Below are 8,776 nucleotides of genomic sequence, written 5' to 3'. Positions count from 1 at the left end.
GGATTCTAATGACACCAGGCCAGCTCCATCTCAGCTGACTTCACCAGAGAGTTCCAGCCATAGTCCTCCTTAAAGAGCCTTCCAGCCAGAGACTGTTCCAAAGGGCCTCTCTCCAGAGCCTCCAGAGGGACAGAGTCCCCTCAGAGGAGCTCCAGCGAGACCTCCTTAGAGATTGTCCTCCAAGAGCTTCCTTTCTCCAGGGCCTCTCTCAAGAGATTCTTCCCAAGCGATCCTCATCAGAGATCCTCCAAAAGGATTTTTTTCTCAAGAGATTCTGCTTTTTCTTATATAGGGGTTTTTCTCCTATGTCACCTCCCCTAAGTCCTTACATCTACCAATCACTGTAGACATTTTCCAAAGGACTGCCCATCTGAATTCCTGCTAAATCGACTAATCTCCTCAGTAAGTCTGAACCAGAAAAAATGCTGCTGTGTCCACTAATCTCCTCAGTAAGTCTGAACTAGTGAAAACACATCTAAGTCAACTAATCTCATTAAGAGAAAACTTGCCCGACCCTTTTAGGTACCTAGTATCTCATTGTATCAATTCTAAAAAACAGACATGGCTCAAAGAACTCCTTGCCTTATTATAAGCATGGGTCCAAGTACTTTCATTGTTTAGCAAGGATTTTTCTCCCCTAAAGCAGTCTTAAGTATGGGTGGAGTAGAGGTCCTCCCATAGCAAGGAGTTTTCTCCCCTAAAGCAGTCTCAAGCACAGGTGGAGTAGAGGTCCTCCCATTTCTGATCCTGGCGAGTTCTCACATCAAAATGGGGAATGTTTCCCAGTAGGGAATTTGTTCCAATGGAGGATTCCTCAATGTGGAAATTTTTAACATTCACAAGTCTGAGAAATTTCAAGATTTACAGGATACTGGGCACACTCCTTCTTTTTGCCCCTTTTTCAAAACTTCTCTACCCTCAGCTTAAATACCTTATTGGATTCAGCCAGGTCTTGGAGACTGTGCCAAAGGCTGAGCATTTTCCTGCTTGTGATATCAGAATTAGGAATCCAACCCGAATAACATGAGTAAGACCTTGTCTCCTCTCTGTAGGGTCCAGATTCTTTGCTTTCTTCTAGGAGCAGCCTAGATGTGTAGATGATTCTGCCCCCAATCATCCCTCATTCTGAACATCTTCACAGGAGGAATCTCTGCAGAGCAGGGGAAGGCTTGGCATGCTGAGTCACATAGCAATGTGTTCCGGTGACCATAACTGACCCTCCCTGCCTTTCTTCCTACTGTGACCGAAGAGCAGTGTCCCAGAGGTCTGCCAGTTGGTCTGGTTGCATTCTTCCTTCTTTGTTCCCATTTTTGCCCATTCCTGTTCCAGAGGAGTGTTTTGTTTGAGGCCTTGAACTTGCCTTTGTGTGGTTAAAATGGGCTATAATAAAGGTTTATTGCTATATGCATTACTGGCCTGTAGATTTTCTTTCTCTCCTCTGCCAAACCCCATAGCTATTTTTATAGACTGAGGTAGTATGACAGGAAGTCACTGCTCAAATATGAGGAAAAGCACAATAATGATAATATTTCTATTAAACTATTATCTATACATCACTTTAAGATTTTCAAAGTACTTTGCACATATTTTCTTATTTGTTCCAAACATCAACTCCGTGAGCTAGGTGCTGCTATTTATCCCTATTTTATAGATAAAGAAACTGAGGCTGAGCAAGGTTAGAGTGACTTGCCCAGGGTTACACAGCTAATAATATAATAATAAATGTCCAAAGCAAGATTTGAACTGGTGTTTCAGTGATTCCATTCAGCACTCTTATCTACTATAACACAGTCCTCTAAGACAACAATGGTCCAAATAGAAAGAATAGTGGATTTAGAGCTAGAAGAAATGGTACAAATCTTTACCTTGTTAAATTGTCTGAGTCTTACTCTCCTCCTTGGTAAAATGAGGGAGTTTGGCAAAGGGACCTCTGATGTCCCTTCCAGTTACACATCTGTGTTCCTAGGAAAGCATGGCTAGAGTTTGGGGACTCCTAAAGGCTCCTAAGACTTCCTTGGTCTCTTTTCCAGAATATAGCTGTGGTATTAAGCTTCTTTTCTCCTATATCTGACTCAGGAACGTGTTTTTAATCTAGACCCTCAGGCTTTTGCCTCCAGAATCTGCTAGAGATGGCATATGCCTCACATCCCTATCTCTAGTACAGCTCAACTGTGAGAGAAAGGGGAACCAGTATAGCTAGTCTCTGTAAACCTCAAAAATTCCTTAGACTTATAATTGTTGAAAATTTCACCATTGGGATATTTCATACTTGGAAAATTTCTTACTGATAGTCTATTGGAATGGGAACTCCATTGGCATGGGAGGTTCCTTCTCTTCCCTTCTTAAGATTACTTTAGGACAGAAACCCTTTGCTGAACAATGGAAAGGACTTTGACCTATGCTTAAGCATAGAACAGGAATTTCTTTGAGTCTTGATTGATTTTAGAATTGATACAATGGAGATACTTGGAATAAATCTCCACCCTATTCAGTCCTAACAGGATTGAGTAAGGGCTGCAGCCTAGATCAAAATTTAATTATTCCAATCTCTACCATACTCAAGTTAACAGGATTTAGAAAGGGCTGTAGCAAAGGAGTATAGATTTAATCATTTGAAAATATGACCTTCAACAGACATGTGCAAAAGCCAGAAACCTCTGGGCGGTCCTGGGTTAAGCGAGAGCCTCCATTGACAGGGAAATTGATGAAGAGTGATTGGTAGATGTGAGGACTGAGGGGAGGCAACTTGGATGGTGTCCTTAAAGATAGGAGGGTCTGGAGACTGAAGGAGGATTGAGTTTTTGGTCGGTGTGGTTGCTGGGCTCGGAGGAAGCTTGCTCTGGAGGAAGCTGAAGGTGGGGGCCTCTGAGACTGTTTCTCCATTTTGGACACGTGAGTGAAAGGGACTGATCTCTTTTCTTTGCCCCAGCTATCTAAGGGCTTGGGCCTTTTGGCCCAGCCTAAACAGAAGGGGTATTTAAGCCCTATTCCCTTCTCTCCCCTTTCTCTCTCTATATATATCTCTAATTCCTTTCTTGCTCCTATTGTAATTAAACTCCAAAAAAGGCTGATGGCTGACTTGAGTTTTTCATTTAGGAATTACATAGCTGATTCCTTGGCGACCTTAAATTAATATATATCAGTCTTTTAAAGTGATTCACTTGTAACATCTCCAGGGGGAAAATTCCTAGGGATGGAGGGGATTTCAATGAAATTGTCCAAGGAAAGATTTTTTAAGAAGTGGCAGCCCCTCATGTGATTAATGGCGCATAAGGTCACTGATTTAGAACCAGAAGGAAGTTCAGAGGCCATCTACTCCTACCATGCCATTCTACAGATGAGGAAACTGAGGTCCAATAAGGCTAAATGACTTGCCTTATTACTAACCTGAGCCCAAATCCTTTAGACCTGCAGGAATTATGTTATTGACAACATTAATGGCAGGATCACATCAGACACTCTCTTGAATAAATGCCTATAATCTTTTTTTTTCTTTTTTTTGTGACTGGGGTAAATTTAATAAAGTTTTATACCAAATAAATCAGGGTTTTCTTTCTACACTATATTCATCTAATAAGTGAAATTACTATTAGTTTCAAAAGGGCAAGATACTATGCCCACTCCTTTTCTTTTCTTTAGAATATTTTTACATGGTTACATGATTTATGATTTTACCCATTCCTCTTCCTTCCCCCACTCCTGGAGCTGACAAGCTATTCCACTGGGTTATACAAGTATTGTTGTTCAAAACTTATTTCCATGTTATTCATATTTTTAGTAGAGCAATCTTTTAACATCAAAACCCCTAATCATATCCATATTGAACTACATGATTGATCATATGTTTTTCTTCTGCATTTCTACTTCCACAGTTCTTTTTCTGAATGTGGATAGCATTCTTTCTCATAAGTTCCTCTGGATTGTCCTGGGTCATTGTATTGCTGCTAGTAGAGAAGTCTATGATGTTCAATTGTGCCATAATGTGTCAATTTCTGTGTTCAGTGTTCTCCTGGTTCTTCTCCGTTCGTTCTGCATCAGTTCCTGGAGGTTGTTCCAGTTCATATGGAATTCCTCTACTTCATTATTCCTTTGAGCACAATAGTATTCCATCACCAACATATACCACAATTTGTTCAGTCATTCCCCAATTGAAGGGCATCCCCTCATTTTCCAATTTTTTGCCACCACAAAGAGTGCAGCTATGAATATTCTTGTACAAATCTTTTTCGTTATGATCTCTTTGGGGTACAAGCCCAGTAGTGCTATGGCTGGATCAAAGGGCAGACATTCTTTTAAAGCCCTTTGAGTAAATGCCTATACTCTTGACTTCACTGGCAAAAATGTTCTTTGATTGTCTGAAAAACTCACACATCTGTCTATTATAATCTGTATATTTTCTCCCAGAACACAGATAAACAGAACAATCATGTGCTTGGGTAATTGGATAATTGGGTTTGCATTATTTAACCCAATCAGAGGAAGTCTAAATGAAGAGCACCATTGAGTCATTTGCTTCATAGTCTTTGGAATACAATACAATAAGCACTCACCCAATTCAAAGACTGCAGATATGCTATTTTTAGATGGACTTTGTACATTACTGTTTACAAAGTGTACTGTGTTCGATTCTTTGAATGGCAGCCAAGAAGTTGGGTGAGGACCTCCAAAGTTGTCCTAAAAAACAGCAGCACCCTGATCAAGACTAGCCCAGCCAGCTGAGAGATCTGTCTGTCTTCCCCTTCTTGATCCCCACCAGGACATCAGTGTGAAAAGGAAAAAAAAAGGAGACAAAATGGGGAGGAGGGATTGGGAGGGAGAAGGCTTCATTATCTGTCCTGGAGCTCAGAGAGTGGTTCTGCTCAGCCTTCTAGATAGCAGGTCATGTGTAAACCTCTTCAGTGGGTTAAGCTGCTGTACCAGGTTTGGGCAGGATTTCACCCATTTGTTTACATGGGAGTTAATCTGACGGCAGCAGGTGCGTCATGGAACACCCTGTCAAACCCAGACATGGGCACTGAAGCAGCTGGGATTTGATCATGTGACACCAAACCCATTTCCCTAGCCAATCCAGCCTTGGCAAGTTGGCAAAGTGGCAACACGGGAAAGAAGGATGAAGGATGAGGGCGAGAATACTTGGCAAAAGAACTGGTGGTAAGCAGGTGGTGGGTGAAGCAGTTGCAAAGGGAGAGGAGATGAAGGGCACCACTGATATTTTGCAGCCAACTTCAATAAAAAAGGTAAATACCTGAAGGAATCCAGCTTCCTGTGCTGCCACAGCCTGAGCAGATCTGAGAACTTGGAACCTGTCTATAACCAGTGGTGGGCAAAACAAAAATGAGCTTCTGTCAGGTTGCCCAGATCATTTGCCTGGTATTTCATCAAGTGCTATAAAATGCTCTCCAGGTGTCTCAAATAGGAATGGGGTTGGACCTTAGAAGTTTTGAAACAATCACATGAAGTGTCATGGTGTCAACCGAAACCAGTTTACTCTGTTCCCTAAACACCACCAGGCTTCTTCCAAAGTTCTCTTTTTCTGTCAAAGATACCATTATCCCTCCAATTAGTCAGGTTCACTACCTCTGAGTCACCCTCCATTCACCCTTTTCCCTCATTTCCATTTCCCAGAGACAATCAGTTGCCAAGCTTTGTCTATTTTATCTCCATGACACCTCACTTTCTTTGTGTCCCCTCCATATATGTGGCTACCATCCTAGTTCAGGCCATCTTCATCTCCTGGCTGAACCATTGCCAATAGTCTTCCCTAATTGGTCTCCTAGCTTCCTTTTTTTTTCCTTGCTCACAAGGCTGTCAAAATAGGTTCTGAAAGTATGTTTGACCTTGTCATTCTCCTAAGATAGAAGCTTCAGTGGTTCCCTCTTACCTCTAGGAGTCAATACAAATCCTTCAATTTGACATTTAAAGACCTTTAAAAACTTGGCACCAGCCTACCATTCCAGGCTTATTGCATGTTATTTCCCTTCACATCTGGCATACTTGGTGCTCCCTGAACTCAACATTTATCTCCCACCTCCATGTCTTTTCATACACCGTTTCCTAGGCTGAAATGATCTCTCTGCCCAGCTCCAAATCTCAGAATTCTACTAAAGAGGAACCATTGCTATATCCACTCACTTTCCCTGAGAGACCTGTCTGCTCTGGACCCATTCATATGGTCTTGACTGGATTGATTCATGGAAGGGTCTAGCCTCTAATGGGGGGGGGGGGCGGAAGACAAGGATAAGCATCCTTTTCTTACCCTTTTTGGCTGTACTGAGTGCCTATTCTTCATGGAAGAAGAGGAAAGGTTGGGGTAAGAGCAAAGCATGTCCCCCTCCTTGGGAATTTAGAGAGAATGCACTGTTTGCTGTATGGACAATTGAAGCAAGAGAAATAGCTGGAATCTGTCTCAATCTATGCTGTACTCTGACTCTGGAGGTGGGGTAAAGAGGGAGGGAGAGGAGGAGAAGCAAAGGACCACTCAGAGTCTGCCACATCATTCCAAATACCAAGTTCTTTTAATGTTGATCCGTCACATGACCAGAAGCAGCCAGGGAGGTTTTCATCTCCAAGGCACCCAAATGCTGAGTCATACATGTGGTCAGTCAGAAGCAGGCAGGGAATAGTAGCACATGCTTTGGAGAACTGATGTCTCAGAATCCTTAGCTTCCTCCAAAGTTCAGCTCATGGGACATCTCCTGCAGGAAGCCCTTATTAATGCCCTAGTCGGTACTATTGTCCTCTTCTCTTTTCTAATTGTTATGTATACTCCTAGCACTGTGCTTTGCAGAAACAAAAAACCAAAAGCTTAATAAATGATTAATATATTGAGTTGGATTAGATTGGATTATTTTCTTGTTAGCCCCCTTTGGCCCACTTTGCCCAATCATTGCCTGCACTGGGCAGTGGGCCAAACTAAGCTAGATAGAATTCATCAAAGCTTTGGACATTCAATGTCTGAGTATTCTCCATGTGCCTTGACTTGAGTCTCTGTAAAATAATCCATTATGTTCTCATACAGGGACGAGATTAGTTAGAGAAAGAAGAAAATAGTGCCTTGAATATAGAGACCACCTTTACCAGAAAGAGATCAAAGTACCTGGGTATTTATCCTTCCAGTGCTTTTTTTTTTTTCCCATGGAGGAGGGAGGAGAAATATAGACTGGATTTTAGAAGTCATCTAGCCAAACTCATTTATTTTAAAGAAGAGGAAGATCAGACCCATAGGGGTCAAGTGACTTTTCCAAAGTCATTTCAATTAATGGGAGAAGCAGTACCAGAACCCAAATCTACTGATTCCTGTTCCAATATATTTTCTACCGCATTAACCTAAGGTCATTAAAAAGGCTTCCTGCAGGAGATGTCTCATGAGCTGAGCTTTGAAGGAAGTTAAGTATTCTGTGGCAAGGGTTCTACAAAGCATGTATAGCCATTCCCTGTCTGCTTCTAACTATGTGTATGACAGAATTTGGATGCTTTGGAGATGAAAAATTCCCTAACTGCTTCTGGTCATGTGGTGGATGAGCAATATTAAGGGGACTTGGTATTTTGGCATGATGTGGTAAACTCTGAGTGGTTCCTTGCTCCTCTTCTGCTAGATAGCATCTTAGTTGGAAGAGGCCTTCTGGGTCATCTATTCTATTCCTCACCCCTTGCAGGAATTCCTTACCCCTACAACATCCTCCTCTTAAAATTCCAGTATAAGGGCAGGTGGGGGCTCAGTGAAGCCAGATATGACAGGTCCTGGGTTCAAATGTAGCCTCAGATTCTTCTTAGCTGTGTGACTCTGGGCAAGTCACTTAATTCCTATTGTCCTCACTGTTCTTCTGCCTTGGAATTAATACACAGTACTGATTTTAAGGCAGAAAGTAAGGGTTGTTTTTTTTTTAATTTTTCAGTGACAGAGAATTTTGCTGTCTGAGAAGCCAGTATATTCCATCTCTGGATAGATCTAATTGTTAGAAATGTATTTTTTGTTTTAAGCTGAAACTAGTGGCCCTATTACTTCTCTCCATCTATCCTCATTCCAGTGTCCAGAGCAATTGATAATGTCAATTGCTGTCTATATGATAGTCCTTCCAATATTTGGAAAAAATTCTCATTTTCCTGCTACAGCCTTTTCTTCTCCAGTCTAAATAACCCAATCTCTTCTATATGATGTGGTTTCTGGACATACTCCAGTTCTGTATATATGTACTCAGGATATTTAGCTTGGGATAGTAACACTATCAATAACATTATTAATAGTTATCCCCGTCAAGGTCAGGATCCTATGTTTTATATATTGTTGCTTTTTATAATCTCTTTAAATTTTGTTCTTTATTTTTGCTATGAACTTGGCCATCAGCAACCACAAACATTTTCATATAGAAAAGACCAAGAAATATTTTATAAGAAATTGAACTTATAATTTTTTGATTAAAAATCTCTAAATAAAATCAGTGTCCCTCTTATGACCTCTGTATATTTTTCTCAGTATTCTATCTAATCAGTGAATACCATGATCTTTTCCCCAACTGTGAGAAAAGTGAACTAGTTAAGGTTCAGTGTTCTAAGAGACCTAAAATTTTTAGTCCATTCATGGATTTAGAGCCTCTAGATATCAGTTCCACATCCATGAATAATAATCTCCATATAGTATGCTTTAAGGTTTGCACAGTGTTTCATAAAAGATATCTAGATTGCCTTTTATAACAAATTTGGAGTTGCTGTTATGATTCTGATTTTAAAGATAAGTAAACTGATGCTCAGCCACATTGAGCTACTTGATAATCATCAC

Source organism: Monodelphis domestica, chromosome 6 (genome assembly GCF_027887165.1).
Source record: "Monodelphis domestica isolate mMonDom1 chromosome 6, mMonDom1.pri, whole genome shotgun sequence".
Taxonomy (NCBI): Eukaryota; Metazoa; Chordata; class Mammalia; order Didelphimorphia; family Didelphidae; genus Monodelphis; species Monodelphis domestica.
This window is presented reverse-complemented; position numbering follows the sequence as displayed.